The following is a 13,500-nucleotide window of genomic DNA, read 5'->3' as shown; positions in this document are numbered from 1 at the left end:
CGCTGCAGATGTAGCAAGGTCTGAAATCGCTGCAACCCTCAAAAACGCCAAGATGCCAGCTAGCAACATCAGCAAAGATGAGCGCTTTGAATTATCTCAATTAAAAAAGAGGGATGACATTGTCATACTCTCAGCTGACAAGGGCAATGCCACTGTCATCATGGACAAAATAGAAACATAACAACAAAATTCAGGAACTACTCAACGATGGCAGATATACAAAAATATGAAGAGACCCCACCAACAGCCTTGTTACTAAAACCAACAAAATCATTTCTGATTCAACAGCATTAATTGATCAAACCAAACAGTTCTCGTTGAAACCTTCTGCGGCCAGGCAACCAAGATTATATGGCCTTCCAAAGATACATAAAGAAGATACACCCCTTCGTCCCATCGTCTCTACTATCAACTCCCCCACCTAAAAACTGGCTTGTTTTCTGTCTGAAATCCTGCAGCCTTTTACTGGAAAAACCACCTCTGCGGTATTAAACTAAACTCACCTGGTATCGACAATCAAGGGTATTTCCCTGTCCCCAGACGACCTGCTTGTCAGTGTTGATGTGGTTTCCTTATTCACCAAAGTTCCTGTACCTGACACCATCGCAATCATTGAAGACTTGGTTCATCAAGGACTGCATACTGATGTACCCCCCCTGGTGAGACACTGCTTAACCAACACATACTTCACCTGGAATGGAACTTTCTATAAACAAACTGAGGGCACCCCAATGGGCTCCCCCCTTTCTCCGGTTATAGCCAACGTTTTAATGGAAAAATTTGAGACTGACGCCATCCAGACTGCCACTCTACGCCCGACTTTATGGAAGAGGTACGTGGATGACACTTTTGTCATCTGGAAACATGGCCGGCCTGCTTTAGACCAATTCCTCGACCACATCAATTCCATACACCCAGCCATCAGATTTACCATGGAAGTCGAAAAAGATGGCAAGCGACCCTTTTTGGATGTCCTAATTAAATGGAGACGTGATGGTTCAATGAGCCACTCTGTCTACAGGAAAGCTACCCATACGGATGCTTACTTAAAACCGGATTCCCACCACCATCCATCCCAGAAGAATTCCCTCATCAAGACTCTATACCATAGAGCCCAATGCATCTCCGACCAGGAACACATTGCCAGTGAACTCAAGCATGTACACCAAGCTCTCAAGGCTAATGGTTACTCCGACTACACAATCCGCAAAGCCATCACTCCAACCATGAAGAAGGATCCTCTTGAGGAGCCATTCAAAACCATCACCTTACCCTACATTGTGGGGGTCACACAAAAGATCTCCAAAATCCTGAATAAACACAAGATCCAGGTCCGATTCAACACAGTACATAAAATCCGTGATCTGGTTCCGTCGGTAAAAGATGTGGTTCCAGACATACAGTACCCAGGTGTCTACAAACTAAGTTGCCTCTGTGGTAGCAGCTACATTGGAGAAACCAAACGACATATCTCGGACCGCATCCGTGAACATAAAGCAGACTTGAAACATGGTAGGACGAACACCTCAGCTGTGGCAGATCACTGTTATAATTCAGTGGGCTCACATGACATTGACTTCTCCAAAACGGAGGTTCTCTGCAAGCCATCCGGCTACCATGAGAGATTCGTTCATGAGGCCATCCACATATACAAACACAGAGACAATTTCAACTGAGAAGATGAATTCTGGCTTAGTAACCATTGGAAAAACGTTATAAAACAATCGGTTCTTGATTGATTGTATTTTACGGTGACCTTCAGGCCGCAGTCCATTCGCTGGCACTGCCTCTTAGTACCTTTCACACGACGGTCAATGGTATGGTTTATAGCATGTTGTATAATAATAAATAGTATAACAGTGTAATGTTTAACATAATTCATAAGGCAATATATAGTATCGTAATTGTATAGTGAATATACAGCAGTGTGGTATACAGTAGGGTTGGCAGAATAATACATAGTGTAATGTTAAAAGTCTAATATTTTAAGTCTAAAGTATAGGGTAGTGTATAGTAACGCATTGTATAATTCAAGGGTGGGGTTTGTCTATGGCAGTGTATATTACGGTGTATAGTCGTGTAATTTAGAAAAAAAAGTTTAGTTGGAGGCATATCAATGTAATGCATAATGTTAGAGCTTACATTGGGCTGTGTATACGATATTATACAATGCAATTTAGATTGGAAGGTATAATATTGTAATGTATAGTAGTCTAGTTTATAGCATCGTTGTAATGCAACACAGGACAGAGCAGCACATCGTGGCTGTTTCTCTCTCTCCCCCCTCCTACGTTCCGAGCATAGATGGACTCGTCCCTCTGAACAAAGCTCGTCGCTTTCTGTGGTGCTAACGTTGAAAAGAAAAAAGAAACCGCCACTTTTTCCGACATAGTTACATGCTAATCCCTCACACTAACATTATGCTAATCTCCCAGTTACATGCTAATTTCTGACTTTAACATCCTGCTAATCCAACACATTAACACGGCTACTTCAATGCTAAATTCTTCTGTTGATATGTAAACTCCTTCGTCAAGGCGCTCTGCTCCTCCCACCCAGCTTAAAAGATGCTGCCAAGCTTGGCAGTGTTCACTGAAGCGCTATCTTCCCGACAGTTCTGTTTCTTCACCTGAGGAAGGCTACTTGTGTTGTGGCCGAAACGTCGTGAGATTTTTATTTTGTTATGTTTTATTTTTATTATTTTATTTCCATTCTACGTGACTTTACCGAAAGAACCAAGAAGATGAATCCCTGCAGTCACGAAAGCTTTAAATCAAAACTTTAAAGTAGTTAAATTAACAATGTATTACTGTTAATTATTATATTACTACGCTGAGCGCACGCCAAAGCACGCATCTGCGCATGCGCGAGAAAGCTGAGCTATGGTTGCCCCTAGCAACGCACACACGCGATCGGTGGGGGTAATAGTACTGAATTGTTAATTTAACTACTTGAAAGTTGACGTGAAATACGAATAGTGCTGGCTCACCTCGGGGCTTACGGCATGGTACCCGGCTACTTTTTCAAAACTTAAACCCCACGATTAGCGAGCCAATCCTTCGCAAGTGTGCGTCCACAGACAGACAGAAGGACAGACAAAAAATAACGTTTATAGGTAAGATGAGACTAGCGGGAAGTATCTGGTGTTGCCCGAGAGAAAAATATATTTCAAAACTTATCTTAAAATCCTTACATATACAGATGTAGTGTAGTAGAACGACACTACTGTGTTGGCTCGATATGGGGGCTGTAGGCGGGTGTCACGGAGGTCGTGTCAGGCCGTGACACTCTGTGTGAATCCAACAGGACACGTGACCTTATAAAGGGAGGCCAGGGGCCCCAGGGTGGTCACGTGGTTGGGGACTCAGGCCTTCCCGAAGGATCGGGAAGGGGGGTGTGGCCTGGGGCAGAGCCAGCCACGCGGGAGTGGTTATAAGCGGAGTGTGGACGGAGAGCTGGGCTGTTGTAAGCTGTCCTCGTCCAGTAATGTAATATCCCCGTGTATTAGTTAGGTTAGGAATGGTGGCTACCACCCTATGTCGTTATCCTGTTAATGTTAAGAGCTACCCGTTGTGTTAGTTAATAAATAGTGTTGCCTCAAAAGTTCCAGTGTGCGCCTGAATTCAACCCACTACACATACACAGCTACTAAGCTATAGTGAAAGCCCGGTGGACCGTTTGTCCATTTCTCCACTGACAAAATTATAAGAGGCTTTCAGAAGTCCAAAAAGTTATAGAAAGTGGGGGGTAAATGGTTGATCTAAAAGGTTACCGAAAATTGTCGACCACCAACCACTAAAAATATATATTTACCCCTGTGTAGGTATATATACCTATAGCAGTGCATGGTATATATACCTACACACCCTATATACAATAGAGTAAGTAGTATCGATTGACTCTGCAGTTGTTTCTAACGACTGTACAGTAGCATCTACTGAGCCAGTAGTAGCTACTGACTGTATAGTAGTATTTACTGACTGTAGCAGTATTTACTGACCATAGTGGTATGTATTGATTGTTTTAGTATCCACTAACTCTATATAGCAGTATCTACTAACTCAATAGCAGTATCTACTATCACTACAGCAGTGCATACCGACTGTGGTGGTTACCTGCTATCACTACAGCAGTGCATACCAACAGTGGTGGTACCTGCTATCACTGCAGTTATGCATACCGACTGTGGTGGTACCTGCCATCACTACAGCAGTAGATACCGACTGTGGTGGTTACCTGCTATCACTACAGCAGTGCATACCAACAGTGGTAGTACCTGCTATCACTGCAGTTATGCATACCGACTGTGGTGGTACCTGCTATCACTACAGCAGTGCATACCGACTGTGGTGGTTACCTGCTATCACTACGGCAGTGCATACCGACTGTGGTGGTACCTGCTATCACTACAGAAGTGCATACCGACTGTGGTGTAACCTGCTATCACTGCAGCAGTGCATACTGACTGTGGTGGTACCTGCTATGACTACAGCAGTGCAAACCGACTTTGGTGGTGCCTGCTTTCACTACAGCAGGGCATAATGACTGTGGTGGTTACCTGCTATCACTATAGCAGTGCATACCAACTGTGGTGGTACCTGCTATCACTGCAGCTATGCATACCGACTGTGGTGGTACCTGCTATCACTACAGCAGTTCATACCGACTGTGGTGGTTACCTGCTATCACTACAGCAGTGCATACCGACTGTGGTGGTTACCTGCTATCACTACAGCAGTGCATACTGACTGTGGTGGTTACCTGCTATCACTACAGCAGTGCATACCGACTATGGTGGTACCTGCTATCACTACAGAAGTGCATATCGACTGTGGTGCAACCTGCTATCACTGCAGTAGTGCATACTGACTGTGGTGGTACCTGTTATGATTACAGAAGTACATACTGACTGTGGTGGTACTTGCTTTGATTACAGCAGTGCATACTGTGGTGGTACCTGCTTTCACTACAGCAATGCATACCGACTGTGGTGGAACCTGATATGATTACAGCAGTGCATACTGACTGTGGTGGTATCTGCTATGATAGCAGTGCATACTGACTGTGGTGGTACCTGATGTGATTACAGCGGTGCATACCGACTGTGGTGGTAGCCTGCTTTCACTAAGGCAGTGCATACCGACTGTGGTGGTACCTGCTATGACTACAACAGTGCATATTGACTGTGGTGGTAGCTGCTATGATGACAGCAGTGCATACTGCTGTGGTGGTACCTGCTATGATTACAGCAGTGCATACTCACTGTGGTGGTAGCTGCTATGATTCCAGCAGTGCATACTGACTGTGGTGGTACCTGTTATGATTACAGCAGTGCATACTGTGGCGGTACCTGCTTTCACTCCAGAAGTGCATACTGACTTTGGTGGTACCTGCTGATTACAGCAGTGCATACTGACTGGTGGTACCTGCTATGATAATAGCAGTGCATACTGACTGTGGTGGTACCTGCTATGATTACAGTGGTGCATACCAACTGTGGTGGTAACCTGCTTTCACTACAGCAGTGCATACCGACTGTGGTGGTACCTGCTATCACTACAGCAGTGCATACTCACTGTGGTTGTACCTGCTATGATTACAGCAGTGCATACTGCTGTGGTGGTGCCTGCTATGATTACAGCAGTGTATACTGACTGTGGTGGTACCTGCTACGATTACAGCAGTGCATACTGACTGCGGTGGTACCTGCTACGATTACAGCAGTGCATACTGACTGCGGTGGTACCTGCTATGATTTCAGCAGTGCATACTGTGGTGGTACCTGCTTTCACTACAGCAGTGCATACTGACTGTGGTGGTACCTGCTTTCACTACATCAGTGCTTACTGACTGTGGTGGTTACCTGCTATGCTTACAGCAGTGCATACTGACTGTGGTGGTACCTGCTACGATTACAGCAGTGCATACTGACTGCGGTGGTACCTGCTATGATTACAGCAGTGCATACTGTAGTGGTACCTGCTTTCACTACAGCAGTGCATACTGACTGTGGTGGTACCTGCTTTCACTACATCAGTGCTTACTGACTGTGGTGGTTACCTGCTATTCTTACAGCAGTGCATACTGACTGTGGTGGTACCTGCTATGATAACAGAAGTGCATACTGACTGTGGTGGTATCTGCTATGATATAAGCAGTGCATACTGTGGTGGTACCTGCTTTCACTACAGCAGTGCATACTGACTGTGGTGGTACCTGCTTTCACTACAGCAGTGCATACTGACTGTAGTGGTACCTTCTATGATATAAGCAGTGCATACTAACTGTGGTGGTACCTGCTATCAATAAAGTAGTACATGCTGACTCTATAGCAGTATATATCGACTCTATAGCACAAAGTACTGACCTGAAAGAGTGGCGTGGTGAGGCCTAGTCCCATGCAGAGCGTCCGGCCTTGCCTAGATTGCCCACTGGCCGAGGTGGCACCTTGGCAGGCTGGACCGCTATCCCCCACCATCCCCCCGCCCACGCTACAATAAGACTATCTAAGCGCTATCATATTAGTATCTACCAACCCTATAGTACTAAGTGCACACATGGGGGGGGGGGGGGGAGAAGAGGACATGACACTTGTATGAATTTACCTCAGCCTTGTGTTTATTTTTTTTGCATTTTGAACGCGAATGAGAAATCCCCAACCCCTCCACTGATGACGCATGTGCGTTGCTAGGGGAATAGCGCTGGCTCACCACAGGGCTTACGGCGTGGTACCCGGCTACTTTTTTCAAACGTAAACCCCATGGTTTGCGAGCCAAATCCTTCACAAGTTGCGCCCACACAGAGACAGACAGACAGACGGACACAGACAAAAAATGCCTTTTATAGGTTAGACTAGCGGCGTTGCCCGGGCAAAAAAGACATACAAACACATCGACTTACATACTCACACACAGACATCGACTTCAGACACGCACAAAAAAACAAAGATAAAGATCTCCCATATAGCCTTAACAGACTGTAGACGCAAGTGCTGTTTGCGAGCACCTATGAAGGCCAGAACGGTACACGAGGGTGTGGGTGGGCAGCACCACGCCCGACCGCCTTTGTCTCCCTAGTGGCGATGTTTTTACACACCGCACCAGGTACTCATTTGAGGCTGAGTCGATGTAGGGGAGGCCCAGGACCAGTTCAGAGTCAAATCCTTCGGCAGTGCGCGTCCACACAGAGACAGACAGATGGACACACAGACAAAAAATGCTTTTTATAGGTAAGATTCCCCCCCCCCTTTATTTAGGTGCACACCACTTAAAAACTTTGCGCCCTAGGTGATCGCCCGGACGGGATCACCCCTGCCACGGGCTCTCCCCACCCCCCCCTTCCCACGACCGATAGTAGGAGACTGACAAATGGCATCCGGGAGAAATGTTTCGTTCGCATTCACGGATTCTGTATGTGCGAGCGAGATTTATCCTGCTGTACTCTGTGGCCATTCACCGCGCGTGTGTGAGCGCGCGCGCGGTACGAATCTCGTTTTGTTGACACTTGCGGCGAACGTAGTGGCCTCTCGTGGCTACGGGAGTCGCGCGTGTCTATTTACGTGCGCCAGGGTCATTTATTTTTCGATTGACATGTAAATGTACGTGAACTGATGCCGCGAATGCGTCACTCAGTGTTTTATGTAAAACCACTTGTTAATCAAGAAACAGTGTTATAATGTAAGTAATGACATGCCCCACGGTTATACGGTATGTATATACAGATAGTGCTGTCTCCAACTCTTCTCCATTCTTACCAGATCTCTGGCATCTCTACGTGTGTTGTGCGGGAGGGCCATTGCCCGAAACGTCGCCTGTTATATTATTTGTGCATCTCCTGTCATTTTAGATACAATTCCAGCGCGAAGAAATGTTTCCAGTTATGAGAGGAGCACTCATTATAGGTGGGGTGATGTCAATTGTGTGTCGATAAAGGGGGAGTGGGTGGGGGGCTATATTTATGAAGTGGGGACGATACTGCAGCGACTTCTGATGGGAGTTTCACGATGCCATCTTCTGGGACCATTCTCACACACAGAGTGGTGCGCTGCTCACTCGTTGCAAGAGTTCTGAATGGAATGTGGAATGTGTGTCTCTCGTGACAATGAGACGAAGAGCATATTTGGCAAATAACCCCACCAAAAAGAGGCATGGGACGGCGATTTCATTTGGGTCTCATACACACGAAGAACCATGCTGGTTCGTGTCCTCTCAGTCTTGTTGCTGCTATACAATTTGCATGACACTTCTCGTTTGTATCGTCCCATTTGTATTGTCCGTCTTGCTTAATTATCCAAAAAGCACCACTATGACGACGATGATGACGACGATCACGACGACGATGATGACGACGATGACGATGATGACGATCATGACGAAGATCCTTTTGACTCGTGCATGGAACTACTCTAAATATGCCGATTAGTCGCATTTTCAGTCAAGCTAGAAAAAGGCATGGGAAAACTATTTATTGTTTCATAAGTACGAGAATGGGCACGTGAATACACCTAAACACATGGATTATTACCCATCACCCCATGATCGCGTGTCGCACGCGGAAAGTAGCTCACTGTTACATTCCAAATAACGTTCGCTTGCCAGGTCAACGCAAATTCATCACCCGTGGCAATGTCTCTTAGGATGCATTTGCGCCGTTACTGTAGGCTAAGGTTGGGCTGAGGGTCATTTAATATTCGCTTAAGGCAGAGCCATGAAGGATGAGTTGTGGTGGAAAAGGAGAGTGGCTGGCGAGGAGGAGGAGGTGGTGGCGGGGGGAAATGAGGGTTATGATTTAACCATTCGCCTGGGAAATGCCCGCGTTTCCCCCATGTAGCCTTAACATATTGTTGGGGCAAGTGCTGTTTGCGAGCACCTATGAAGGCCGGCACAGCACACGAGGATGTGGGTGATCAGCACCACGCCCGGTTGCCTTTGTCTCTCCAGTGGCGATGCTTTTCACACACCACACCGGGTACTCATTTGAGGTTGAGTCGACTTTGGGGAGGCCCAGGACCGCTTCAGATGATTGTCACCGGTGTTGGCCGTGAGCGGGCATCGAACTCGGGTAGCTGGGTTCGTAGCGCAGCGTAGCGCTCCCCGCCACACTACCGCTTCCCGCCCACCCACCATCTGTCCTTAGCTCACCACCCTCCCAACTCCTATTATACCGCTCTCTCTCTCAGGCGCGCGTGTGGGATGGGGAGTGTATTTCGTGGCAGGGGAATACTGTTCGAGGCTACACCTTTGTTTTGAGCCTGTTTAACGTCAGCCGCATGACTGACGGCTCAAAACAAAGAAGCCCTTACGACCGGGCCACACACGTACATGCAACAAAGATCATCCGTATAACCTGCACAGACTGTTGGGGCAAGAGCTGTTAGCGAGTGGCACCTATGATAAAATGGGTCAGCAGTAACAATTTCAGAGAGAGAGACAAGTGTTTTTGAATAGCTGTCGATCTCGCAACATAGACCAGCGTGATATTAAAAATATATCTAATTCTTGTTTATTCATTTGCGACGGTGACTGCCGTAGGACCAGATGACCGAGTTCTAAATCAGAAGACTGAATCTGAATCGTGCAGGTCAACTTCTGTGTATCAACCACCAATCAACATCATCCTCCAGGATCGATAAAATACTGTTCCATTTTTTGGGGGTAAGTCGCGACAGTTACTTTCCTACGAAGGTCCTGGCTCATTGTCACAGAAATGTGGAAGTCCTACGATAGCACGGAGATGGATATGGAGAGTGGAGATTCGCTACACCAATTATAATGAGCTTTATATAATAATAAAATGTATAGCCCTATGTCAGTCCACTGCTGGATGAAGACCTCCCCACGTCATGTCCGGTCACTGGAGTTGTTTGACTATTTACCACCACCACGCTGGTCAGTGCGGGTTGAGTCGGTGAAGGGTTTGCGGTGGTGATGGAGGCCCCAGGACCAACTCGGATGTCACTCGCCACGGTGGCGAGATGTTAACTACCTCGCCTGGTATGAAGGAGGTTGTGGGTTCGATCCCGACTCTGACGCATGCTGTATATTTGTAGTTTGCATGCTCTCCCTGTGGTCGTGTGGATTTTTCTCCGGGTCCTCCATCTTTTCCCTCCACATTATAATCAACACGGGTTTCGAGAGCATTTGGCACGCTATAGATTCCTACTTAATGAGCCACTTGGTTGAGCTATCATTTGCGATCGCTGGGTCGCTTTTGACAAACAGCTACAAATAGCTCTTTGGGGTCTTACCTGGCAAAAATATTGAATAGTTTTGTTTTGAAATTAGCACTGACAGGTGAGCCTGCTCGTAGCAACGGTGTGCGGTGGAACTACCGCGCTAAAGATCGACACGCCATGACATTCAGAGAAGCGCGCTTTTGAGGTCGCGATCCCAAAAGGGGCACGCGCGCGCACAACACCAACGTGTCACGGCGCACGCTCGCACGCACGCATGCTCGATCACACCAGCGGCGCATCTAATCCTGATGGCCGGTGTCATGAATCCTCACGTAATTGCCACCCCTCCCTCCCACCACACCTATCTCTCCTCTCTCTATTGTTGGCCTGAGAAGAAAGCTGAGCTGTGATATTATTTTGTTCTGTGTGTGTGCGGATCGCACTTTCGCTGGCCGCTGCTGTTGCTACTTCTGGTGAAGACAGTGACCTGGAAGGACACTGCCTGACACCTGGGCAGCCGTTCAGGCTACTCATTGACGTCACTGCTGCTCTCGAGGCTCCCACGCCCGACACACGTCCTTCCATGCACATCACCACCGATCAGAGAGAGGGGGACTGGTGGGGGGGGTTTGTTCGCTGACGAGTGAAGAAGGATGGAGGGCGAGCAAGCAAGCGAGCGATGGTGACGGCTCTGTTGGGCCGGCCGACTCCGTAATGCGCACGTCGCTTGCGGTCAGTGGGTTGGTGGATGGTTGGGTGAGTGGGTGGGTTGGTGGATGGTTGGGTGAGTGGCTGGGTTGGTGGATGGTTGGGTGAGTGGGTGGGTTGGCGGATGGTTGGGTGAGTGGGTGGGTTGGTGGATGGTTGGGTGAGTGGGTGGGTTGGTGGATGGTTGGGTTAGTGGGTGGGTTGGTGGATGGTTGGGTGAGTGGCTGGGTTGGTGGATGGTTGGGTGAGTGGGTGGGTTGGCGGATGGTTGGGTGAGTGGGTGGGTTGGTGGATGATTGGGCTAGTGGGTGGGTTGGTGGATGGTTGGGTGAGTGGGTGGGTTGGTGGATGGTTGGGTGAGTGGGTGGGTTGGTGGATGGTTGGGTGAGTGGGTGGGTTGGTGGATGGTTGGGTGAGTGGGTGGGTTGGTGGATGGTTGGGTGTGTGGGTTGGTGGATGGTTGGGTGAGTGTGTGGGTTGGTGGATGGTTGGGTGAGTGGGTGGGTTGGTGGATGGTTGGGTGAGTGTGTGGGTTGGTGGATGGTTGGGTGAGTGTGTGGGTTGGTGGATGGTTGGGTGAGTGTGTGGGTTGGTGGATGGTTGGGTGAGTGGGTGGGTTGGTAGATGGTTGGGTGACTGGGTGGGGTGGCGGCTCGGGGATCCCTGACACGCCAGTTTTTTGGGTTGCAGCAAAATCGACTGTACACTGGGAGTACTTGCGGAATTCACATGTCGTCTGTTTGCTCTAGAGGCAGATGTCTTAAACCCTGACAACAATTAGTGGAAATTCCCAATTACAACGGCCGAGGTCAGTCTCACCGTAAGGCGACCTCCGTTGGCTGTGATGCCGACATACCTAGGATTGTGTTCTACCAAGCTACACTTTTGTTAGGACGTTCTTAACCACGGGTTTTTCTTTCTGCCCTTTTGCATTCGACTGTTACATACATTTTTCGTAATGTAAACTACTTGTTAAGAATCTTGACTTAAAGCTATCGTGACTGCAGGGATTCATATTCTTTGGGTCTTTCGGTAAAGTCACGTAGATAGATACAAATTAATAAAAGTAATGAATATAAAATAAACAAAAACTACGTTTCGATCACAACGCAAGCGATCATCAGGACGATTATTATTTTTATTAATTTGTACCTATCAAACGATCGTTATCAGGACGATCGCTTGTGTTGTGATCGAAACGTAGTTTTTGTTAATTTTATATATTTTTTATTAATTTGTACCTATCTACGTGACTTTACCGAAAGACCCAAAGAATACTCGTTAAGAATTTCGCAGAAGCTGGCCGACAATGTAAATATGTAATTTTTTTTTTTTTTTTATATTTAAAGTACACTATCTATAATGGCTTTTGCGGCTTGATTGAATTTCGCCTTTGGCAGGAGCAGTATTGTCTCGTTTAGGCAAGCCCCGGCCCCGCGGAAGAGCCGCGCAGCTGAGTGTGGTCACGAGTGATGGACGGGCATATGATTTAAAGGGATGTTAGTTTACCGATGCCAAATTTGAGGCTCACTGTGGCGGTAAAAAAATTACGTAGCGTGAAAAACAGCTTCCATGTAGAGGGCCTCTCCAGACTCCCTCACATCCTCCCCTGGTCCTTCGGGTGTTTTTTTTCTTCCAATGAGGTTTTTGGACCTTTCCTCTGCTTCATTACGACCCCAACGCTTTCAGCAAACTGCTCTCTGCCCAGAGCTCTTTGCAAAACGAACACAAAACAATATGACGATGCGAGATGTTAACTACCGCGCCTGGTACGCAGGAGGACGTGGGTTCGATCCCGACTCCGACGCCTCCTGTATATTTGGAGTTTGCATGTCTCTCTCTCCCCGTGGTAGCATGGATTCTTCTCTGGGTCCTCCGGTTTTCCCTTCCACATTTAGAAACACGCGTTTAGAGAGTATTTGGCTCATGCTATAAATTCCCACGTGATAAGCCACTTCTTTGATCTACAATTTGTGGTGAGGTCGCTTCTGGAAAAGTTATATAGCTCAGTGGGCTTTACCTGGTAAAATAAATAAAAATTGTTTTGTTTTTATATGAAGTGGAGGCAGCCCTCCCAAGGCCTTAAAATATAAACCAAAATTATGACCAATTCCATTAACGAGCGTTTTTGGAATTCGATTTGTGCGTTTGGCAACAGCTCGAGGTTCTGATGCCCGCTTTCACCTCTCAGCTGGCACTGCTGCCACTCTCGGCGATGAGCCGACGGTACGAAACCCTGTGGGCAATTTTAGCCGACAAGTCGGTGGAGCCAACCAGAGAATGGGAATGGTCCCCGTGGAAAGATCAGAATCGGAATATTTATTGATATTGGAGGAGGAATCTGACGAGCTATGAAGCTCTTTTTCGGCGATATCCAGTAGGGGTCGATCAGAACGTTATAACAACAAATAATTAAAAAAACACGTCAGGAGTGCAAACTATAGGCAAGGTAAACAAATAACTTGCATTCTTTTTAAATAAATAAATGTATTTTTTTATCTGACTAGGTAAAGCCCACTGAGTTATTAGCGTCTTTTCCAGAAGCGACCTGGCCACATGATAGCTCAACGAAGCGACTTCTCACGTGCAAATCCACAGCAGAAAAATAATTATCTAAA

At 47.2% G+C, this 13,500-nt stretch overlaps 1 protein-coding gene across 3 annotated transcripts in view; it reads right to left on the bottom strand.

The window, feature by feature from the left end:
* PDE11A (phosphodiesterase 11A) overlaps positions 1–13,500 on the bottom strand; it is a 101,784-nt gene that overhangs the window by 53,424 nt on the left and 34,860 nt on the right. The gene's annotated exons all lie outside the window — the stretch shown is intronic.

This window comes from Petromyzon marinus, chromosome 2 (assembly GCF_048934315.1).
Source record: "Petromyzon marinus isolate PM22_M1 ecotype Great Lakes invasive population chromosome 2, UKy_Petmar_22M1.pri1.0, whole genome shotgun sequence".
Classification (NCBI taxonomy): domain Eukaryota; kingdom Metazoa; phylum Chordata; class Hyperoartia; order Petromyzontiformes; family Petromyzontidae; genus Petromyzon; species Petromyzon marinus.
The sequence above is the reverse complement of the archived record's forward strand: the minus strand, read 5'-3'. Positions and strand labels throughout refer to the sequence as shown.